Source organism: Phacochoerus africanus, chromosome 3 (genome assembly GCF_016906955.1).
Source record: "Phacochoerus africanus isolate WHEZ1 chromosome 3, ROS_Pafr_v1, whole genome shotgun sequence".
NCBI lineage: Eukaryota > Metazoa > Chordata > Mammalia > Artiodactyla > Suidae > Phacochoerus > Phacochoerus africanus.
In genome coordinates this window covers 51,395,334-51,420,100 of record NC_062546.1, presented here as the reverse complement: position 1 = coordinate 51,420,100, position 24,767 = coordinate 51,395,334, and the positions used below count along the sequence as shown (strand labels likewise).

Sequence of the window (24,767 nt, the reverse complement as noted above, 5' to 3'; positions counted from 1 at the left end):
ATAATTTCTCTGTCATTGTTCTGCCTGAATAAGATTTTAAGGTTGAGGGAGTTCCTGTTGTGACTCAGTGGTGATGAACCCAACTTGTATCTATGAGGACTCAGGTTCGATCCCTGGCCTCACTCAGTGGGTTAAGGGTCTGGTGTTGCTGTGAGCTGTGGTGTAGGTCAGGGGCACAGCTCTGATCCTGAGTGCTCCGATCCTGAGTTGCTGTGGTTGTGGTGTAGGCCGGCAGCTGCAGCTCTGATTCCACCCCTGGTCTGGGAACTTCTATTATGCGGGTGCGGCCCTGAAAAAAAAAGAGACCAAAAAAAAAATTTCAAGGTGGAGAGGAGCCTTAAAGATCAGGCCCAAATGGACCACAAAGCTGATGTCTGAGTCATCTGTGAATCAGGCCTTCTGACTGATGTCTAAACGCTCAACAGTGTGCGGCTCCGTCAGTGTGGTCAAATGGACGCTCTGCTAAGTTTCCCAGTGGAGAAGCTCAGGTCTTTAAATTCGCTTTATAGGCCCATGTAATCTGCCTCCGATACATGAGCGTTTTCCCCAAATATCTCAAGTGTGTGCCCATCTCCAGGCCTTTGTACTTTGTACTTTCTGACCCCTCTGTCTAAAATGCTCTTTCCAAAACAAAGCAAAACAAAACAGAATACACTTTCCATAACACATTTATCTTGTCCCAGTTCTTTTCTTTTCTTCTTTTTTTTTAAAGTTGCACTTGAGGCATATGGAAGTTCCCAGGCTAAGGATCTAATTGGAGCTGCAGCTGTCGGCCTACACCACAGCCGCAGCAACGCGTGATCCGAGTCCTGTCTGTGACCTGTGCCACTGCCTGCAGCAATACCAGATCCTTAACCCACTGAGTGAGGCCAGGGATCGAATCTGAATTCTCATAAATACCAGTCGGGTTCATAATCCTCTGAGCCACAGCGGAAACTCTCAGTTCTTTTTTAAAAAATGTATTTGATTGACGTATAGTTGATTTACAGTGTTGTGTTATTTTCTGCTGTACAGCCAAGTGATTCAGATATATATACACATTGTTTTTCATATTCTTTCCCATCGTGGTTTATCCCAGGATATTGAATATAATTCCCTGTGCCCTACGGGAGGATCTTGTTGTTTAGGGCTAGATCTTTTTTTTTTTTTTGCTTGTTTGTTTTTTTGTCTTTTTCTAGGGCCGCTCCTGTGGCATATGTAGGTTCCCAGGCTAGGGGTCTAATTGGAGCTGTAGCCACCGGCCTCTGCCAGAGCCACAGCAACGCGGGATCCGAGCCTCGTCTGCGACCTACACCACAGCTCACGGCAACGCTGGATCCTAAACTCACTGAGCGAGGCCAGGGATTGAACCTGCAACCTCATGGTTCCTAGTTGGATTCTTTAACCACTGAGCTACAACAGAAACTCTGGGCGAGATCGTGATGGCAGATTTTTGGAAAGATTGCTTCCTCCACGTCGTCACAAAGTTTGAGACAGTCAGATTTGCCTGCAGCCCCTGGGAGGCAGCCATACTGCTTGTTACGTGGTGACATTGTGCAAATTAGGGCAAAAAAAAAAAAAAAAAAACCCCACTCCTTTTTCAGGATACTTTATTGCTATTGGTCAGGAAAAATTCATGATGGCGTTAAAATCCGAGATGACGGTGAGGCGAGTGGTGTCCCTGGAGGTGTGGGAGGCACGGGTCCCCTCCTCTCTGCCTGAAATGTGTTCACCCCCCCATCCTGCCATCCAGTCCTGGCTCCAAGGCTCCACCCTCCAGGAAGACGTCCTGATTTCCACGCTAACTCCAAAGGCATCCCTCTCCTGAATCACCGAAGCACTGTTATTCTTATCTCCATCACCAGACTGAGAGCTCCATGTTTTATTCATGGTTCTCTGTTCCTTAGCACTCAGGAAAAGGCCTTAAGCAGCAGTTTGGAATATTTTGTTCAATAATTAAAGAAAAAGGAGTTCCTGTTGTGGCTCAGTGGTGACGAACCCGACTAGTATCCATGAGGACAGGGGTTCTATCTCTGGCCTTGCTCAGTGGGTTAAGGATCTGGCGTTGAAGTGAGCTGTGGTGTGGATGGCAGACAGCAGGGATCTGGCGTTGCTGTGGCTGTAGTGTAGGCCAGCAGCTGTAGCTCTGATTCGACTCCTAGCCTGGGAACTCCATGTGCCAGAGGTGTGGCCCTAAAAAGAAAAAAAAATAACAAATATAGGAAAATAGAGGCAAAATAACTTGTCCTAGTCACTCACCCGTTAAGGATGGGACTGTTAAAATTTGGTTCACTGGACCGCAGAGCTCTGCCTTCTTTCTGGGACACCTCACATTCCCAGATTCAGCTTTTATAAGATGACTTGGTCAGGTTTTAAATGTTCAGCATTAAACATGTTTCAACATTTTCCCTTCCCATTTGAAACTGAAAGCTCATTGCGATATTCACAGGATGTGACCTTGTCGGAAAGTGACCGAGCATTTCTAGTGCCTGTCATTTACTTTGTATTTGGAGAAGCAGCTGGAAAATATTATTATGTTCAGTGACTCCTGCTGACTTAATGACCAATGCTTGTGTCTTGTTGCAAGGTCCTGACACACTCAGAAGTAGTCATAGGCATGTTTGCAGTGATTGTCGAACTGGGTGTGGCTGGTGCCAAGGGCACACCAAGGGGCTGCTGAGCTCTGAGTGATGGGTGTGGTGGGATGTGGGGGCTTGTCTTGCATGAACCACTCAGGGTGGCCCCCTCCCAAGGAAGAGGAGGAGCTCCATCACGGAGGGTTGGGGGTGTGGGGGAGCATGAAGCAGGCTGGATGGTCAGAAACTCCAGCCACTCTTATGCATTTGATGATAAGCAAATGGAGACGTGGGTGGGGTAGTTGAATGTGGGGGTCTGATGCCCTGGAGAAAAGAATAGGTAAAGATTCTGATCTGGGGAGTTCCCATCCTGGCTTAGCAGTAATGAACCCGACTAGTATCCATGAGGACTCGGGTTTGATCCTGGGCCCTCCTCAGTGGGTTAAAGATCTGGTGTTGCCCTGAGCTGTGGTGTAGGTCACAGACACGGCTTGGATCCTGCATTGCTGTGGCTGTGGTGTAGGCCGGCAGCCGTAACTCCGATTCGACACCTAGCTTGGGGACTTGCATATGCTGTGGGTTCGGCCCTAAAAAGGAAAAAAAATTCTGATTTGGTACTTACTGTATAGAGATGGGACTTAAAGCGGTGGGGTTGGATCAGGACTGAGTTCAGGACTTTGAAGTGCTCAAGGGCCATAAAAAGGAGCCTCCAGGTGGTGATGGGAACAATTGCCCTAAGGGGCGGGAGTGTGGGGCCCCAAACATCCGGTGGGGGTGGGGTTGGGGGTGGGGGCTGCCATTGGAGGGTGTCCCAGTGAAATTGAAAAGAGCTCCTTGGATTCATTGGTGAGATTTGAGGACTGTGAGAAAATTTAAAACTGATGGGAGACAACCATCAGTTGACATGAGGGTTGAGGAGAGCAGTGGAGGAGGACTGGGTTGTGGTGAGGGTAGCGAGGTGGGTGCTGGTCCCACTGAGGGGACAGCACATCTGGGAGGATGGGGTGGCTCTGAAGAGAAAGGGATGGAGTCAGTGTTCATCCTAATTCACGCCTGTGGCTTTAATTCAAAGGAGAAGTTTATGATTCTAAAACATGTGTTACCTCAATTATTGCATAGGCAGAGAGGAGGTTCGAAGCCGAAAGCTAGCGAGAGGGAGTTTGAAGGAGGGATGGCTGTCCGAAGTTTCTGTTGCTAGAAAGGGGTCAGGTAAGTTAATGACTCAGAAGCGTCTATTGATTTTGGTGAAGACTGTTACAGAAGCGCGGTGGGGTTAAAATGCAATTAGCACAGGAGTTGTAAGTGGAAGAGCTGAGAAGTGGGCAATCTGTGCAGGTCCCTGTTTCTCGAAGCTGACTCAGTGGAGCCGTAGATAGAGAGGAATGTATGTGGTTTTGCAGGGGGTGGGGGTGGGGCGGGAATAGATTTGTGCTGTTTGGTTTTTTTGGTTTTGTTTTTTGTTTTTGTTTTGTCTTTTATGGGTGGGCACAGCCGAGGCATATGGATGTTCCCAGGCTAGGGGTCGAATTGGAGCTGTAGCTGCAGGCTTACGCCACAGCCACAGCAACCCCGAATCTGCGTGGCATCCTTGACCTACACCACAGCTTGTGGCAATGCTGGTTCCTTAACCCACTGAGCGAGGCCAGGGATTGAACTGGCACTAGTTAGTGGATATGAGTGGATACTAGTCGGGTTCTTAACCTGCTGAGCCACAGTGGAACTCTGGTGTGTGCTGTTTGTAATCTAACGGAAGAGGCAGTAGAGTGAGTTTGGTTGATGATCTGGAGGAGAGAAGGTTTGGGGAATGAGGTCCTGGAGGAGGAAGGAGGGATATGGGAAGAGACACCTCCCACCCCTGCCGAGATCAGGAGGGATGGAGGTCAAGATGAGAGGGATGCAGATGTTTCTAGATGGACACAGATATTTGTGGTCAGTGAATACTGAATGGTAGACAAGTGACATCCACTTCCCCTCCTTGAACTGCACCCCAAACATTAGGAAAGTTATCCCCATCCTCATCTTGCCGTTGGGGGACATTGGCACACTCAGCCTGCTGCTGCCTGTTCTGTAAAATGAAGTTTTATTGACACATGACCATATTCCAGTTCATTCATTTACACATCTTCCCAGGCTGCTTTGGCACAATGGCAAAGCCTAAAATAGCCCCTGTCTGGCCCCTTTTCGGAAAGTCTCCTGACCTCTGGAGAGGTGCTAAAACTGCGGCGAAGAGAGGATGCTGATCTCTGAGGAGCCTCTCCCTACCCCATCTCTGAGAACACTTCCTTCTGTGTCCCTGGCATTCTCCAGATGCCCTGCTAGCCCCTCTCTCGGAAAGTTCAGTGCTTATGGTTGTAGAGTAGAGCCGATTTACACCTATCCTGGCCACACCCTGGAAATGCACCTGTCTGGGTGCTTCCTCAGGGGACATGTGCTAAAGGCAGGTGCCCCTCATGGTGAGGGGGGTCTCTGCCTATTCTGCTCCCTCCATGAATGGGATGCTGGTTTGTTCTGCTTCACTCAGATTGCTTTTCTGCACCTTTTCTAAAATGCCAAGACCTACTTCCTCTCTGAAATCGTTATCATAACCCCAGTGTATTCCTTATACCATTGTGTGTGTGGTATTTTAATATATATATATTTGGTTGTGCTTATGGCATATGGAAGTTCCCAGGGCCAGGGATCAAATCTCAGCCACAGCTGCGACCTACGCCACAGCTGGAGCAATACCAGATCCTTAACCTGATGCGCCACAGTGGGAATTCCTGCAGGGGTTTGTTTCTTTGCCTTGAATTCCTCTGGCCCTTACATATGTCATTTTCATCTACTTGTGCATTTTCAAGTATCCTCTGTGCCCCGTGGGAGGCCCCTCTGTGATGGGGCTGACACATGTCTGCTCTGACCTGGAGGATGGAACCACATGAGCACGTGTCCCACAGTTGCTCGATGGGTACTGATGCTCAGTATGTGAATTTCAAAGCTGAAAAAATTTAAGTGCTTCAAAATTGCTCACTTACATGTAAAACAGTGCTAATTGCTGGCTCTTCTCAACCACTCTTGAAGCCAGATCATCTCCTGACTCTTTTGAAACCACTCGGAATTACTGACCGAATCGAAAGCCCCTTGCTTAAACAGGTACATTTTCCTTCTGACTATCACACTGTTCAGTTTTCAAGAGAAAATACACAGCCATTCAGATCTACTTCTTTGCTGAATTCTCAAATGCGTCTGAAGGGACTAAGATTTTAAGAGCTGCAATTTAGTTCTACAACTTAATTTATCAGATTGTGGTTGTACCTACTTGCGGGTGTCGTCAAGGACCTTGCTACTCAAAATGCGGTTGGCCTAGTGGCAGTACAGGTGTTAGAAATGCAGAGTCTTGGGCCTCAGCCAGACTTACCGAGTCAGAATATGCATTTTAACAAGGTCCCCTGTGATTAAAGTCATTAAAGTTTGAGAAGCACCACTCTGTTGACCTCGTGTATTTCAGACAAACACACAAAACAGAAAGCCCTACCTCACAGACATTTTATACCTTTTATATGTTGTGATGATGGGGTTTTATATTTTATGATGAATGTTTTCCCTATCAGAAAAAAATAGCTGTTTTTCTTGGTTATTGTTGGAGATAGATCATAATTAAGAGACAGATGGAGTATGGTTTTATTCTTTTTTTTTTTTTTTTTTTTTTCCCGGCTGCCCTGTGACATATGGAGTCCCCGGGCCAGGAATCAGATCTGAGCCACAGCTGCAAACTAAGGCCGCAGCTGTGGCAATGCTGGATCCATAACCCACTGTGCCAGGCTGGGGATTGAACCCATATCCCAGTGCTCCCAAGACACTGCCAATCCCATTTTGCCACAGTGGGAGCTCCTGTTTTTCTTCTTTCTGCTACTTGGAATGCATTTAATTTCTCTCTTTATGTAGAAATAACAAAGTCCAGAACTCCTCCTGCCTTTGATGAATCTGGGATAGTCTTTAGTAAGTGAACAAGTTTTGTTCTCACCCGTAGCAATAGGCTTAATGCTATTTTTTTGCGTGCATATTTTATATTTCCCCCATGATTATTTTGGAAATTGCTTGTATGCATGACTGTGAATTCTGTGCTGGTGAAGTTTTATTTCTGATTTTTTTCAAGTCCTTGGAAAAAGTGAGGGAGTAATTAAATATGGGAACAAGTCGATAGATGAATAAAACTACATTTCTTTAAAATACTAATTCAGGAGTTCCCGTGGTAGCTCAATGGGTTAAGGACCCGATGTCTCTGTGAGGATGTGGGTTCGATCCCTGGCTTTGCTCAGTGGGTTAAAGATCTGGTGTTGTTGTGGCTGTGGTGTAGGCCAGTAGCTGCAGCTCTGATTAGACCTCTAGTCTGGGAACTTCCATGTGCTGCAGGTGCCGCATAAAAAGAAAACAAAAAACCCCCAAACAATTAGACAAGCAATGCTTCCCTCCAAAAAAACCCCAAGGATTACTTCACGTTAGTCAGAATGGCCATCAACCAAAAAATCCACAAATAATAAATGCTGGGAGGATGCGGAGAAAAGGGAAAAGGTTTTCTACACCGTTGGTGGGAATATAAATTGTGCAACCACTCTGGAGAGTTCCTCAAAAAACTAAAAATAGGGAGTTCCCGTCATGGCTCGGTGGTTAAGGAATCTGACTAGGAACCATGAGGTTGCAGGTTCGATCCCTGGCCTTGCTCAGTGGGTTAACGATCCGGCGTTGCTGTGAGCTGTGGTGTAGGTCGCAGACGCAGCTCGGATCCGGTATTGCTGTGGCTCTGGTGTAGGCCGGTGGCTACAGCTCCAATTAGACCCCTAGCCTGGGAACCTCCATGTGCCGCGGGAGCGGCCCTAGAAAAAGGCAAAAAGACAAAAATAAAAATAAAAAAAATAAAAGCCAAAAAAACCTGACAAGTAAAAATAGAGTTGCCATATGATCCAGCAATACCTCTCCTGGGCCTATAGCTGGAAAAGATGAAAACTCTAATTCAGAAAGATACGTGCACCTCAGTGTCCATAGCAACACAATTTACAATAGCTACAACATGAAGCAACCTAATGTCCATCAACAGATGAATGGATAAAGAAGATGTAGTGTACACTGACACACACACACACACACACATTGTAATGTTACTCAGACATGAAAAGAATGAAATAATGCCATTTGCAGCAACGTCAATGGACCTAGAGGTGATCATACTAAGTGAGGTTAAGACAGAGAAAGACAAATATCATAGGATATCACTTCCATGTGGAATCTAAGAGAATGATGCAAATGAACTTATTTACAAAACAGAAACAGACTCACAGGCATAGATAACAAATTTATGGTTACGAAAGGGGAAAGGGTGGGAGGGATGAATTAGGAGTTTGGGATTAACAGATACAAACTACTATATGTAAAATAGATAAACAGCAAGGACCTACTGTATAGCAAAGGGAACTGTATTCAATATCTTGTAGGAACCTCTAGTAGAAAAGAGTCTGAAAAATGATATATATGAACGTATATTATATGTATGTATGTATATATATAAAACTGAGTCTTTTCTGTGCACCTGAAACTAACAGGACATTGTAAATCAACTATATTTCGAAAAGAGTTTAAAAAATACAGTTTTCATGGAGTTCCTGTCATGGTGCAGCGGAAATGCATCCAACTAGAAACCATGAGGTTGTGGGTTCGATCCCTGGCCTCGATCAGTGGGTAGAGGATCTGGTGTTGCCGTGAGCTGTGGTGTAGGTCGCAGATGCTGCTCAGATCTGGAGTTGCTGCATCTGTGGCGTAGGCCGGTGGCTACAGCTCCGATTGGACCCCTAACCTGGCAACCTCCATATGCAGAGGGTGTGACCCTAAAAAGACAACAGACAAAACAAAAACAAAAACAAAATGTCTTATTGTACAAACGCTTGCTGCCAACTGTGCTGACCGTCAGCTTTTATTTAGCATGTGGGCGAAACACGAGACCTTACTTAGTAATTTTTGAGTAGTTCAAAGTATTTGCAATCCTCTTATCTCTTTTACATTTTGTGAATAATTCAGCTGATGAATTTAACAGAGTACATAATATGCTGCCTTCCGGGAACATAATGCTAGTCGGTGGTGAGAATTATGATTAGCACTAAAATACACATTTTTAATCCATGTAGCAGATGATCATCACTAGGTCCTTTTTGAATGTGCAGATGAGCTGAGGAGCTGAAAGAGAAACGAAGATAACTTTTATGTCCCTGGAAGCATGTAACGCAGGGTCTCAATCAGGAAATACCTGCTGGATGTATTTGGAATTGTGTTGAATGCCTCGGTCAAGGTGATACCACCAGGCTGTTGGCTGACTGCTTCTCACCTGGTAGGGATCCCTGGCTTCTGGGAATCCAGAAAATGACCTTCAGGGTGGCCTATGATGCCCACGTGGTTTCTGTGGTTTGTCAGGCCCACTGTGGGGCACTCACGGGGCTGCGGGAGCTTTGCTCTGATTTAGGCACCTGTGGACCAGAAGGGTTTCCAGGTGCTCTGAATCGCAGCCCTCTGTGCTCACGTTGTTGTCAGGAGCCAAGGAGAAGATGCATGCATTCTCCGAGGAGTGGGAACCAGACTCTTTTTCTTTCTTTCTTTTTTATTTAAGTTGGTTTGTTTTTCCTTTTTGGCTGCCCTGTGGCATATGGAATTCCTGGGCCAAGGATCAAATCTGAGCTACAGGTGCAACCTGTACCGCAGCTGTGGCAACGCAGGGTCCTTTAACCCACTGTGCTGGGCCGGGGATCAAACCTGTGTCCTGGTACCACAGAGATGCTGCCCATCCCGTTTCACCCAGTGGGAACTGGTACCAGACTATTTACCAGCATGGCTGTCTTCCCTTCTTAGCAACTGGACAAGATCTTGACTTGAGGAGTGTGTCTTTTTCCCCGTCTTGAGAATCTACCTCAACATACTAGATGCCGTTGAAGCTTCACAAAAGGTGCCATTTGTGTGGCTCTTACAATGTACTGGTCTTTTTGTCAATTAACTTCTGTCCTAAAAATTTGTATTGGAGTAGAGTTGATTTACAATGTTGTGTTAGTGTCAGGTGTACAGCACAGCGATTCAGTGCTACATATACTTATATCCGCTCTTTCACAGATTCTTTTCCCATGGAGGTTATTACAAAGTATTGAGTAGAGGTCGCTGTGCTATATATACCGTAGGCTTTGTTGGTTTCAAGTAATTGTGGTTTTTTTTTTGGTTTATTTGTTGTTGTTGTTGTTTTTGCTTTTTAGGGCCGAACCCACAGCATATGCAAGTTCCCAGGCTAGGGTTGAATCAGAGCTGCAGCCTACACCACAACCACAGCAACTTGGGATCTGAGCCATGTCTTCGACCTCCACCACAGCTCACAGCAACCGTGGATCCTTAACCCACTGAGTGAGGCCAAGGATGGAAGCCTTACCCTCTTCGATCCTAGTTGGGTTCCTTAATGCTGAGCCATGATGGGAACTCCTCAATTAATTGTTAGTGGTCACCAACAGATGAAAGATTGAGGCTTAAAGAAATTACCTATCCTGTAATCTAAGAAGGGGACAGAAGGACTGAAGACAGATGCCTCCTTGTCCTCTGGGCTCTTCTGCCAGCTAAAAATAGAAGTGCCCCCACTGAGGTAAGGAGCTGTCACATTTGTCTGGTGCAATCGTTTTTTCTAAATAAGGGCTCCTTATGACTCCTCGTTCAACTACCCATAATGTAATTATGGTCAATTTTAAATGTTGCTAATGATTTTCAGTATCTCCTCTAATTATCTTTATTACTGCTCTGCACATTGAGGCCTTAATTCATTGACGAGGTGTCAGAAATTACCCTTTAACTTTTCACCAATCAGCAGTACCACGCAGGGTCTTTCATCATCTTCTAGTGATGAATGGAGCACTCGCGCTCTCTCTTTTTTCTCTCTCTCCCTTCTTCGCTGCCCAGCAAAGTCATTGTCTGCTTCTCTTAGGATCCTCAAACACACCAGGCAGCATGCTTATCTTACACATGCTCACCTTGTATTTCCTGTATTTTTCCCCTGTCTTCCTACTGAGCGATATTGATTTTTGTCTTCATTAATTCTTCCCATCACTTCCAATTTTCTGCCAATTTCCTTCATCCTTTGTGTACATCTCTTTTATTTTATTTATTTATTTTTGTGTGTGTGTACATCTCTTTTAAAGCATGAATTAGGCTTACAGAGATCTGTCGATTTCTCATTCTTTATTTTTTTAGGGCCGCATTTCGGCATAGGGAGGTTCCCAGGCTAGGGGTTAAATTGGAGCCACAGCAACTCGAGATCTGAGCCACATCTGCCACCCACACCACAGCTCATGGCAACGCCAGATCCTTAACCCACTGAGCGAGGCCAGGGATCGAACCCACATCCTTATGGATACTAGTCGGCTTTGTAACCCGCTGAGCCACAATGGAAACTCCCTGATTTCTCATTCTTAATTTATTTTTTGTTATTTTTCTTTTACTTATAATAAGGCTTATTGTGTTTTGGTCTTTCCCTGGGGATTCTTTTTACTGTTTTCCCATTCCTGTTGCTCTAGTTCTCTTCAGTTGCTCCAGCTGCTTAGAGTCTGGATTGGGTTGTGGAGGTCCAGGGCCAGGCCAGTGACCATCAGGGTCACTTGGGTACTGCCCACCGTCCCCTTCCTACCTGCCCAGCCCCCCACGAGCGTCGAGCAAGGCTTTTCTCCTGGTGCCCGGGTGTTGGCAGGTAAGGGAAAGAACCGGGGTGGGGGTGGTTGGTGGCTGGCCTCGGGGGCCCCTGGTCCTTCCTACCAGAGTGGGTAACAGGTTCCATCCGTGGTTAGGCACCCTGGGCTTTGAACCAGGTGTCTGACACTCACCTCTGAGGTTCATTATGCTCTGTGTTTGACAGTCAAGGCGGCTGAGGTAGCTTGTAAGTGGATGTTCTGGGATTCCAGCCCTGTCTGTCTGCATTATTTCCATCACAGCACATCCTTTTTGTCCAAGTGAAGTTGGTGCTTGAGTGTTTTCTACACTTTTTATTTATTTTTTTATTATTTTTTTCTTTTTTGGCCGTCCCATGGCATATGGAGTTCCTGGGCCAGGGATCCGATCAGAGCCACAGTTGCAACCCATGCTCAGGTGTAGCATTGCCAGATCCTTAACCCATTGTGCTGGGCCAGGCATCAAACCTGCGTCCCAGCAGTCCCAAGATGCCACTGATTCTGTGGCGCCACAGTGGGAACTCCTCTACGCTTTTTATTATCTTCATTTGGGTTAGCTCCTTCATGTTCTGATTAGAGGGCATCTTAGCTTGTATCTTACTGCTGTTGGATCATGCGCCCTGAAGTTCTCATTAATAATCTCACTACACTCTTTTCCTTGCATGTTCTATTAGGGTCAGAACCTGGTGAATCCTGTTTCCTGTTCCTGCCACTGTGAGAGCAGGTCTAAAGTAATATCATGTGTTGTCCTGATCATCTAATAACATCAAAATCAAGGTTATTAGCACAGGGAACTATATCTAGTCACTTATGATGGAGCATGATGGAGGATAATGAGAGAAAAAGAATGTATACATGTGTGTGACTAGGTCAGGTTGCTATAGAGTAGAAATTGACAGAACACTGTAAACCAACTATGAGGGAAAAAATAAAAATCATTTAAAATAAGGTTATTGATTATTTTCCTTTTGGTGAGTTGAACTTTGATGCTCAAAGGATTTTTTCCATGGGTCCTTTTCTTTTATCAGTACTGTTTTTTTTTTTTTTTTTGAGTGTTCTGCTGATGTTTACAACAGAATATTATAGCTGAGTGCAGGTTGGGATCAGACTTGATAAATTTAGGGTATGTCTCAGTTTCAAAAAATACTGACAATGACTTTTAGTCTACAGTGAAAGTTTTAGATTAGATGCCTAGGGTACTTTTTGGTTCTGTAATTCTGGTTTCCAAAATTTTGGTTTTCTAAGAATCAATATTTCCTTTCTTACTGTCTTTTTTGAGGGGTTGAGAGATGTCTTTAAAGTTTATTTTTTTTGCAGGTAGGAAGTTGATATGTGTTAATTGTGCAAAAAGTGGAAAATAGAGAGATATATAAAGGATAAAATATTAACCTCCTCTAATCTTGCTTTTTAGTGAGAACCACTATTAACCACTTTGGGATTTTTTTTTCCCGTGTGTGTGTGTGTGTGTGTGTGTGTGTGTGTGTGTGTGTGTATCTTATCAGACCTGAGGTCACAACACATACATAATTTTGTTTTTTATTTTCTCTTTTTCCTTTTTTGGACTGCATCAGAAGCATATGGAAATTCCCAGGCTAGGGATTGCATTGGAGCTACAGCTGTTGGCCTATGCCACAGCCACAGCAACTTGGGATCCGAGCCGCGTCTGTGACCTGTACCATAGCTCATGGCAACACCGTATCCTTAACCCACTGAGCAGGGCCAGGGATCAAACCTGCATCCTCATGGATACTAGTTGGGTTCATTTTTGCTGAGCCACGGTGGGAACTCCCACAACTTTGTATTCTTCTTTCTCATTTAACAATGGTAATGCATTCTGCAACATTAAAAACTCCTCAGGAGCACAATTTTAATGGCAATATAATGTTTCATAGTATGTATATGTCATAACTTACTCCCCAGTGTTAGGCAGCTGTTTCCAATTTTATGAATAATGCTCCTGTGTACGCCTCAGTGCATCCACTTTGTCCAGAATTATGGTTGTTTCATTTAGATTGATGTTTCAAAGTGAAATTAACAGGTCAAAAAGTAGGACCACTTTAAAAGTACTTGATACTCAATGCTTGACAGAGTGAGTTTCCATCCGAGCCAGCAGTGGGTGGCAGCCTGGGACTCATAAACCCCAACAGGCCTTGTGTGCTGGCCTGGTTAATCTGAGGAGCAAAAAACCAGTGGTGTTTCAGTTTATATTTCTTTGATTACCAATTGAAGTTAAACATTTTTTATCTGTACATTAACTTTTCTACTCTTTAAAAAAATACTCTTTTTAAACTCTTGAAGTCTAGTGTATTCCTAACAACTTAGAAGGGATCTTTGTATATTAAGGCTATCAACTCTTTCTCCATTATATTTGTTGAAAATGTTTTCCTAATTAGTTGTTGACTTTTCATTTCTCGATGTTTAGATCCATTTAATTAATTTTTATTTATAATTTTAATTTACTATATACTTTATAATATACTGTAGAATAATTTATCATGTAAAAATAAATTTAGTAATTTCATTTACTAATGTTAATTTTTAAGTAGTCAATTATATCTTTTATGGGAGTTCCTGTTGTGGCTCAGTTGGGTTAAGAACCCAACTAGTATCCACTAAGATGCAGGTTTGATCCTGGCCCTTGCTCAGTGGGTTAAGGATTCAGCATTGCTGTGAGCTGTGATGTAGGTCACAGATGCTGCTCAGATCTTGCATTGCTATGGCTGTGGCATAGGTTGGCAACTGCAGCTCCAATTTGACCCCTAGCTTGGGAACTTCTGTATGCTGCATTGCAGCCCTAAAAAGAAAGAAAAATTACATCTTTTATGTGCATATGATTTCGGTCATAGTTTAAAAAGTCTTTCCCCATCCAGAAAAGAGATAGTATATTTAACTATTTTTTATAGCTTCTCTTACGGAATTTTTGAACTTTATGATTTACTTGGAATTTATTTTGGAGTGTATTTTTTAACTTGATTTCCCAATACAGATACTCAGTTGACCCAGCAATTATTTTGTTGAATAAGCCATCATATCACCAGAGACTTCTGTCATCACTCCATTATGTATTTTTATATCTTAGGGTCAGTTTCTATAATATTTTGTTTTATTCTTCTATTTATTATTCACCCTGAAATTGTACTCCTAATTACTGTAGCTTTATAATATGTTTCTTACTTGAGAGATTGTATTTCTCCTTCTTGCAATTATTTTCTGGAACTTACTTATTTGAACTTTTTGATTTTTTTAAATATAGAGCATAGAATAATTTTTCCAAATTCGTTATCCTTTCTCTCCCCACTCCTACCCTAGAGCAAAACCGCAAACAAAAGCAAAACCAAAGGAAATATAAACATCTCTTCGACTTATTACTGGAATTGTGTACAACTGATAAAATGGTTTAGATAGAACTGAGCTCTTTCAGTGCCTAAGGAGGGACTTTCTTTTAAAACAAAAACGTCTTAGTTTTTTGTGTTCTGCTTAATCTGCGATTGTGTCGTGTCTGAGATGGTCATCACACATTGTAGTTTGAGTACCAAGGAAGGTCTAAGGCAGAGCTGTGCCACTGCAGCCTGAGAACAGCCAAAGTGGCCAAGGCTGCCTGTCTGTGACCCTCGAGCCAGCATGATTTTTACACTTATATCTGAGGGTCCAACCAACTGCAGATGAAAAATATTCCGGAAAAGGGAATCCTGTTGTGGCTCAGCAGTAGCGAATCCGGCTAGTATCCATGAGGACGTGGTTTGATCCCTGGCCTTGCTCAGTGGGTTAAGGATCCGGCGTTGCCATGAGCTGTGGTGTAGGTCTCAGGTGCAGCTTGGATCTGGCATTGCTGTTACTATGGTCTAGGCTGGCAGCTACAGCTCCGATTGGACCCCTAGCCTGGGAACTTCCATATGCCACAGGTGCAGCCCAAAAAAGACACACACATACACACACACACACACACAAAATTCTGGAAAAAGAATTCCAGGAAGTTCCAAAAAAACAAAACTTGGGAATTTGCTGTGTTCCAGCAGCTATTTCCATAGCATGTACATTGTATTAGGTATTAGCAGTCATCTAGGAGTTCAATGTAGCGCAATATTTTAAGAATCCGATTGTAGCGGCTCAGGTTGCTGCAGAGGCTTGAGTTTGATCCCAGGCCCAGCCCAGTGGGTTAAAGGATCCAGGCGTTGCTGCAGCTGTGGTGCGTAGGTCTAAGCTTTGGCTTGGATTCAGTCCCTGGCCTGGGAACTTCCATGTACATGTGTATGGCCATTAAAAAAAAAAAAAAGTCATCTAAACATGATTTAAAGTATAGGGGAGGATGTGCATAGTTAATATGCAAATACTACATACACCCTTTTATATAAGGGACTTGAGCATCCCCAGATTTTGGTATCCATGGGGGTTCCAGAGCCACTCCCCTGCGGATACTAAAGGATGATATCGCTGCAGAAAGCTCAGACTCCCCCCACCTTCCCAGGAGGAACGCTGACAGGAGTGTGGGTCTAGCAGCTCAGGCAGGGAAGTAGCCATTGGGGCCTCTGGATGTCCTGAAGGAGCTGGAGGACTGGTAAGGTTTTGGGAGGAGACGTGAGGACGAGAGATGGGTTTTGTTTCTTTTGGTTTGTCTTTTTATGGCCACACCCTTGGCATATGGAAGTTCCCAGGCTAGGGGCTGAATCAGAACTGCAGCTGTCAGCCTATGCCACAGCCACAGTCATGCCAGATCCAAGGCATGTTTGTGACCTACACCACGGCTCAGGGCAATGCTGGATCCTTAACCCACTGAGCGGGGGCCAGGGATCAAACCTGTGTCCTTGTGGATCCTCGTTGGGTTCGTTACTGCTAAGTCGTGATGGGAACTCCGAGAGATGTTGACAGGAGACAGACGGGGTCTTCAGGTTACCGTTTCTGGTCCTGAGACCTGGAAACCCCGAGGAAAGAGAGATTCAGACAGTGAGTCAGAAAAATAACATCAGTCCTGCTTCTGCTCCAGACATTCCAGTGCTGCTGAAGGAAGGGCCAGAGAGCACCAGTGAGCCCCAGTTTCATATTCGAGCAGCCTGAGTCTCAAGGGGTGGGTCCAAACTTAGGGAATTTCTCCTGCATCTTGGAAAATATGATTCTTCAGTTGAATCCGGCCTTTTGGATAATGTGAAAGGAAAAACAACCAACATTTAAGTCTTAAGCGCCACATTTACTATCTGAAATATAGAAGGTGTTTGCTAGAGGGTTCATAATCTTTTTTTTTTTTTTCCCCCAAGTGTGGAATTATTCAAGAGTAGTGTAAGGCCCTGCAGAGTCTGGTTAATAGAATTTACAGCAGACAAGTCAGGCAAAGACCAAATTTCATGGAAATACCTCTAAAGCATGGTTGCTGGAAATTTAAATTAGATTTGAGTGTGACTGATGCCACTAGAAATGCTGGAGTGTTGTTTTCTGATGCAGTGGGTACCGATTTGGAGTTTTGAGTCCAAGTATCTGCATTTTCCAGATGAAATCACTTTCCCTAAGTGAATGAAAACACGGGCGTATCGGGAGCACAAAGCTATTGGTTTGAGAACGTGTCCCTTAGCAGATTGATGTGCAATCAGGAAGATTCTAGTGGCCGGATTCCAAGGAGTCTTTGGAGAATTTTCCGCTCAAGAATAGTATAGTTTTGGAGTTCCTGCTGTGGCACAGTGGGTTAAGAATCCAACTACAGCAGCTTGGGTCCCTGTGAAGGCTCCAGTTCAATCCCTTGCCCAGCACCATGGGTTAGAGGATCCAATGTTGCTGCAGCTGTGGCGTTAGGTCTCAGCTGCAGCTTGGTTTCTATCCCTGGCCCAGGAACTTCCATATGCCTTGGGTGCAGCCATTAAAAAAAAGAAAAAGGAGTTCCTGTTTTGGCTGAGCGGTAGCAAACCCGACCAGTCTCCTGAGGACTTGGGTTTGATCCCTGGCCCCGTTCAGTGGGTTAAGGATCCAGTGTTGCTGTGAACTGTGCTATAGGTTGCAGACCTGGCTTGGATCCCGTGTGGCTGTGGCTGTGGCTGTGGCTGGCAGCTCTGATTTGACCCCTACCTGGGAACTTCAATATGTCCAGCCCTTAAAAGCAAACAAACAAACAAACAAAAACAAATCAAAACAAAAAAATTGGAGGAATTGGAAAGAGAATTAAGAAAAAAAAGAATAATAAAAGGGAAAGGGGTACTGGGAAGGTATTATAATGGAATGAAACCTAAATGCACTAAAGACTGACCACCTGAATTCAAATAGTTTTAGGCGATCTTTGCAAGAAGTGATTATGTAAGTGAATGGAAAAGAAGAGGAATAGAGAAGAGGTATTATTCTCCTGGCTGAGAGAAACCATGAAAGACTTGAACTAGGTCTCTGCAAAGGTGCTTGGTAAAGTCAATGCATTGCCATCACTTCTTTTAAAAAACATTTAAACTTCATTTTTTTTCATTTTTCAATATTTTATTGAAGTGCAGTCTACAATGCTGTGTTACTTTCTGCTGTCCATCAGAGTGATTCAGCCAGGCCTATATGCATATCCATTCCCAGATAGATTGTCACAGAATATTGGGTAGGGTTCCCTGTGCTATACAGCAGGATCCTCGTTGACCATCCATTCCATATGCAATAGTGTACATAGGCCAATCCCAAACCTCCCCCCCAAAAGTGTAGTTGTTGAGAATCAAGGAGAAAGCAAGATTAAAATACTGGGTGATGGATCTGCATCTGTCTCACTGGCTCACTTTGGTCCACTGAGCGGGTACCTTGCAAGGGCTGTAGGCGTCAGTGTGAGATGTTAATCTAATATGCTGTTCCTTCACTGGGACATTCTTGGTGGACCTCTGTTGTTTCCACCAGGTGTGTTGACATGTAGAACACTCATCAGCAGGCAGGACAGCCCAGTGAGGACGTGAGTGATGGAGACAGTGTGGGATGGAGCTTTCTAGACAGGCTCTAAAACCTCAGATCCTTGCCTGGGCAGGGCTTCATTCCATTCCAAGTTGCTAGGACAGATCCGCACATATTCATGAAGAGTTGCATCTAAGTTCCCTCAGGAAGGGCTTTCTAGGTGATTTTAAAGATGCGCATCAATGACACTTCAAAAACCTTAAAAAAAAAAAAGAAAGAAAGAAAGAAAGAGGAGTTCCTGCTGTGATGCAAAAGGATTGAGGGCATCTCTGCAGAACTAGGAGGCAGGTTCCATCCCAGGCCCACAAGGCATGGTGGGTTAAGGATCTGGTATTGCTGCAGCTGCAGTATGGGTTGAAATTGTGGCTTGGATCTGATCCCTGGCCCTGGAACTCCATATGCCATGGAGTGGCCAAAAAAAAGAGAAAAAAGAAAGAAAAAACATACATGAGGAGTTCCTGTTGTGGCTCAGTGGCAACAAACCCAACTAGAATCCATGAGGCTGCAGGTTTGATCCCAGCCTCGTTCAGTGGGTTAAGGATCCAGCGTTGCCATGAGCTGTGATGTAGGTTGCAGATGAGGCTCGGATCTGGTGTGGCTGTGGCTCTGGCGTAGGCTGGTGGCTGCAGCTCCAATTCAACCCCTAGCCTGAGAACTTCCATAAGCTGCAGGTACTGCCCTTAAAAAAGCAAAAAGCCAAAGGAAACCCATATGTGAAACATAATGTTGGAAACAGTGCTTTTGGAGAGCAATGCAGAAAGAGGAAATCCAGGTTCCCCCATTCCTCTCTATCGGGAATGAGATTTGAGAATTGGAAAGGGTCACTTAACATTTCTACGTGTTTCCTCCCTTATGAACTACTGGCCTAAGAGCTCTTCAGCCGTAAAACAGTAAGACTCTAACAGGGAAATACAATCAGACTAACACAACACTAATACAGAGTACTGCACCAAGAACAAATTTGAGATCAAATTGCTCCTACTTAAAAGAAAAACGATGTGCTTATTTTTGGGGGAGTATATTCAGCTCCCAGCAGAGGGCCTGGCACATGGTAAACATTTGTAGAGGGGAAAAAAATAAATAGATTAGGTATCCTGAGCATCCAGCCTTCCTTCTCCTAGTTAGCCCCTGTGTGGTTATACTGCTGGGGGCTGTGTTAAGAATTTCCTCTGTCCTTTCATTTGGTCTTCACAAGAAGGGGCCTGAGGAAGGAATGCTCGAGCCGGGATGGTCTCAGCATGCCTCTGCCATCTCAGCCCAGGGCTGGGTACCAGACGAGCTAGGGCATTTTGCCTGTGCAGCCTTTTCTCTGTCTGCTCCTGGATACCACATGCCCCATCTGCTCCCATTTCATTGGTCAGAACTGGTCATGTGCCATCCAGCTGTAGAAAGCTGAGAGGTTTGCCTTCTGTGTTCTAGGAAGGGGGACCAGGAACCAGAAGCTGGTGTAGTGACAATGGGTCTCACTCACAGGTAAAACTGAGCCCAGAGTGGATGGGTTACTGGTCAAGGTTACCCAGTTGGAATATGGCAGAGCAAGGCTCAGGAGTTAGGTTTGTTTGTCTCCAGAACTCATACTCAACCACAACCACATGGAATCTTTTTTTTTTTGAAGGACCAGGGTAATCTGACTGTTTAATTAAAACAAAGTATCACAAAGACCCATGGTGTTTACGTGATGTGATTACTGCCCAGTGCTCTGATTGTCAAAGTGAAGAAATTCTGCAATCCTACCTTTTTCCCTCCCTCCCTTCCTTCCTTTTTAGGGCTGCATATGGAAGTTCCCAGGCTAGTGGTTGAACGGGAGCTGCAGCAGCCACAGCAACATAGGATCTGAGCCGTGTCTGTGACCTATACCACAGCTCACAACAATGCCAGATCCCCGACCCACTGAGCAAGGCCAGGAATCGAACCTGCATCCTTATGGATACCATTCAGGTTTGTTACCGCTGAGCCACAAGAACTCCAGTACTACCTTTCTTAAGGAGATTGATTTTCTTCCAGAGAAAGCTTGACCTCAATGAGGAGGCAAATAGTAAAAGTGCTGGGTTTAGTGTTTGGAAGCCTGGTTGATAGGATTGGTCCCATGCTGACTCTTTGGGTCTTGGCTGGTGGATTTCCTCACGTGGGAATAATAATTACCATGGTGCTGACATAAAGTACTAATCTGAGGCACCTGCAGAATAAAGTGCTGTGTGATGCTGTTACTGCTGTAGGAGTTGGTCCTGTGTGGATTTTTCACATTAAGAGCCTCAAGATTCTTGCAGGAGAACAAATAAACCTTTTAAGTAATCTTGGTATGTTTCATTGTTTTCCTTGTAAAAGAATATCCTATATATCACCAAATAAAACCTAAAATAAAATCTTTCAGGCATTTCATTAGACTGCAATGATGCTAAGTTTCAACTAAGATTATAAACTCTTCTGATCTCCCTTCCTCCAATCTTTTTTTTTTTTTTTTTTCCTTTTTAGGGCCAAACCCATGGCATATAGAAGCTCTGAGGCTAGGCATTGAATTGGAGCTGCACCGACCGGCCTATACCACAGCCACAGCCACACCAGATCCAAGCCATGTCTGTGACCTACACCACAGCTCACGGCAACACTGGATCCCCGACCCACAGAACCAGGCCAGGGATGGCACAGGCATCCTCATGGTTACTAGTCAGATTCGTTTCTGCTGTGCTACAACGGAAACTCCAGTGTGATTGTGATTCTTAATACCTGCTCCAATTCACTGGACCTCCCACGCTTGGAGTTTCATGCACATCCCTCCTGAGCCCACCCACCCTCAGCTTGTGCTGGACCCTCATTGGATATCATATTGCTTCAGATGAGATGTCATATAGATTTTTACAGCCCTCTGACTTCTTCCTGGCAGTGGCTAAAACTGCAATGAGTAATCAGATTAGAAAAGAAAAAGCTTTCTGTGGAAATTTGGGAGCAAAATTCCCATTAATTAAAAAAAATACCCGGCATATTTTCCTCAGAGCCCATGGTATAGACATGTTTAGCTGTCATTGTTTAAACACAACCCTTTTAACTCAAGGGCAAGCTGGCTGTGCCCTCTCCTCTCCCGTTTGGACATAAAGCCTGTGATTGTTGATTGTTCTGCCTTTGGGTCACTTGAAAATGAGATTTCAATTAAATAGAATATTTCCATTTCAGGATAATGGGCATCTTTAATTTTGTACTTTTCGAAGGGCTAGGGAAACATTTATACTTGTGATTTTCCCTCTTCAGTCTTGAATAGACAGGGTGGATCCATTAGAGACTACATCGTGATGACATGTGATGAGCCATCAAAGTTCAGAAAAAGAACACAAAAGTTGGCGTTTATAGTATTAAAGTTTTTGTCAGGTTGTGTATGTGCTAGTTTTAACTGACTTTAGAAATTCCATGAGGCTTCGTATGTGCTTTTATTTATTTTGCTGTTTAGGGCTGCACCCAAGGCATATGGAAGTTCCCAGGCTAGGAGTCCAATTGGAGCTGCAGTTGCTGGCCTACACCACAGCCACGGTAACTCGGGATCTGAGCCACGTCTGTGACCTACACCACAGCTCACGGTAATGCCGGATCCTTAACCCACTGAGCGAGGCTAGGAATCGAACCTGCCTCCTCATGGATACTAGTCAGGTTTGTTACTTCTGAGCCACGATGGGAACTCCCTGTATGGGCTTTTATATCAGAATGGGGTCTATGAAAGTGATGACATAATTCAAAAAGACACATGCACCCCTATCTATATTCATAGCAGCACTATTCACAATAGCCAAGACATGAAATCACCCTAAGTGTCCACTGACAGATGAAGGGATCAAGATGTGGTCGGTCGGTCTATCTGTCTATTTATCTATCTATCCAGACACACATACACACACAGAGGAGTCATACTCAGCCATATAAAAAGAATGAAATAATGCCATTTTTGGTAACATAGGTGGCCCTAGAGATTCTCATACTAAGTGGAGTAGAGAGAGACAGATATCAAATGATACCGCTTGAATCTAAAGTATGACACAAATGAACTTACTTCCAAAACAGAAATAAACCCACAGACATCGAAAACAAACTTGTGGTTATCAAAGAGGAAGATGGAGAGGGATGGATTGGGATTTGGGGTTTGGCATATGCACACTGAATTATATGGAATTGGTGGTCAACAGGCACCTTCCCCAGGAAATCTACTCAATCTTCTGTGATAACCCATGTGAGAATGGATATGTGGATATGCATGGTGAGATCACTTTGCTGGACAGCAGAACTTAACACTACATTGTAGCTCAAACTATATTGCACTAAAATATTTAAAAATGAAAAAAATAAAGCTAAGGGTTTAAATGTGATAAACAAGTAATGGCAATGCATTGACTTTACAGAATACCTTTGCAGAGGCCCAGTTCAACACTTTCACGGTATCTTTCAGCCAGGGCAGTATCACGGTGGCCCCTCTGGTCTATGCCCTGTTCTTTTCAAACATCCACTTACGTAATCACTTCTTACAAAGATCTCCTAAAACTTTGATTCCAGGTGGGTCAGTCTTTAGTGCATTTAGATTTCATTCCATTATAATACCTTCCCTTTACCCCTTCTCCTTTTATTATTCTTTTTTTTTTTTTTTGCTATTATTCCCTTTCCAATTCCTCCAGTTTCTTTTCCTTTTCTTTTTCTTTTTTTTAATGGCCACACCAGTGGCATGTGGAAATTCCCGGGGCCAGGGATTGAATCTGAGCCGCAGCTGCGACCTATACTGCAGCGGCGACAACCCTGGATTCTTAACCCACTGCATCGGGCTGGGGATTGAACCGGGGCCTCAGCGGCCACCTGAGCCACCACAGTCAGATTCTGCAGTCAGTCACTGAGCCACAGCAGGAACTTCTCCTCCAGTTTCTTCTACTTCACTTTGGGATAACTGGTTAGATGTTCCTGGGAACCAAATTAATTAGAATGATGAGTCATGTGAGGCCAAAATCATACAGGGCGTGAAGAAGAAGGGTAGGTCCAGGGCCAGGTTTGAGCCCAAAGACAAGTAGGCATTGTTGGAGTGTGGTTTCGAGGCCGGCACATCATGTCCATTTCTTCCCTGCAGGTTGTCCTCGTCTGCTTCTCATCTCTCCTCTACCTTTTTGGAACACAGAGTTGGGGCAGGCCCTGGCCCCGCTAGACCTCTCTTAGGAGCCGAGATCTGAAATGAGGCCTAAAAGACTGGGTGGCCCCAGCAATGCTGAGAGGAAGGGAGAGAGCTTCAGGCACAGAGAAGGTTCCAGCGTATGTTAGAAGTGGGAGGCTAGAGTGAAATCTTAAGTCAGTGCCTGCTCTCAAGGAACTGCCCATTTAGGCTGGTTGTCAAGCCAGTAAACTTGATCTCTGCCACTTCCTGCCTTCTTGAAACCTATACTTCCTATGACCCGCATCTTCTGGCTTTAGTTAAACTAGCATCTCTTTCAACTTGCCGTTTGGCTCCAGGTAACCTTGAAGGATCTATTGAATTGATCCCTTGTGCCAACCTCAGCAAATGTCTGCGAGAGACACCAGTCTGGTATGTTTGTTAAAAAATACCAAGAAGAGGAGTTCCCGTCGTGGCTCAGTGGTTAACGAATCTGACTAGGAACCATGAGGTTGGGGGTTCGATCCCTGGCCTTGCTCAGTGGGTTAAGGATCCGGCATTGCTGTGAGCTCTGGTGTAGGTCGCAGACAAAGCTTGCATCAGGCAGCTGTAGCTCCAATTAGACCCCTAGCCTGGGAACCTCCATACGCCGAGGGAGCGGCCCTAGAAAAAGGCAAAATGACAAAAAAAAAAAAAATAGCAAGAAGAAATTGGTCAGGTTAGGATAAACAACAAAGTCCTACTGTATAGCAGAGGGAACTATATCCAGTCTCCTGAGTCAAGAATATTAAAATGAATGTATATGTGTGTAAAAAATAGAAAGAAATTGGTCAGGTTAATTTAGACTAGACTCCCATATGATAGGTCTAATTCTTAGGTTGCGATTTTCTTTGTCAGGTGCAAATGATATTCAGAAGTCAGCCCTACAGCAGCAGTTGACAAACGGATTCCTACTTATTTACCCTTCCGCTTTCTTATTACCTTTTTAAAACTTTAGCCTCAGTTTTACAATTAGCTCAGCCCTGAAGCTGCTTACTACATGTGCTGCATTAGACTTAATTTGCATAGAATAATATTAACAGGATCTGTAGGCTTATTTCCCCATGTATGCATGTGACCACATAACTGTTCTACTAACATTAAGTTTTAAATGCTTTCATTTAAAATATCAGCCTTTGGGGGGAATAACCAAGACCTAACAGAAGGGAAAATTAGGCTTATGACATTATCATACCGAAAAAGAGAACATTATCATAAAGTGGAAAGAAAAATAGTAAAATAAAAATCTCACCAACTGCATATGGTAAATAAAAAAGAATGATTGCCGCTATTACTAAATATTAAAATCACCAACTCCAACTTGCAAGAATAAAGGTTTTCTCATGGAAAAGAAGGGGGTGATTTAGTTGCATATGAACTGGAAAAGAGAGCCGCCTTTAAGGCAGAACAATTTCCTTAAGACATTTTAATGAAAATAGATGGTGCAACTTAAGTCATCACTTT

General features: G+C 44.2%; 1 protein-coding gene across 4 annotated transcripts in view; it reads left to right on the top strand.

Annotated features, from left to right (window-relative positions):
- The window catches only part of CSGALNACT1 (chondroitin sulfate N-acetylgalactosaminyltransferase 1), a 357,571-nt gene that overhangs the window by 112,285 nt on the left and 220,519 nt on the right, over positions 1–24,767 (top strand). The window lies entirely within an intron of this gene.